We start from the raw sequence: 211 nt of genomic DNA on the forward strand, positions 1-211 counted from the left end.
CACATAGATTGCGGCACTGTCTGGTAACAAAACTTCTGCAATGTGGTACTTTGACAGAACAATCTCATCTCTTATGTGAACCAACTAACCAACAATGATTTATTTCACTTTTTAATAACTTAATGATCGATCGATTTGTTGGTCTTAGTTGTACGTCAGCAGATATCTTTCTATTGTTTATAATTAAGGAGTTTTTACTTCTTTACTTGTT

Source organism: Teleopsis dalmanni, chromosome 2 (genome assembly GCF_002237135.1).
Source record: "Teleopsis dalmanni isolate 2A chromosome 2, ASM223713v2, whole genome shotgun sequence".
Taxonomy (NCBI): domain Eukaryota; kingdom Metazoa; phylum Arthropoda; class Insecta; order Diptera; family Diopsidae; genus Teleopsis; species Teleopsis dalmanni.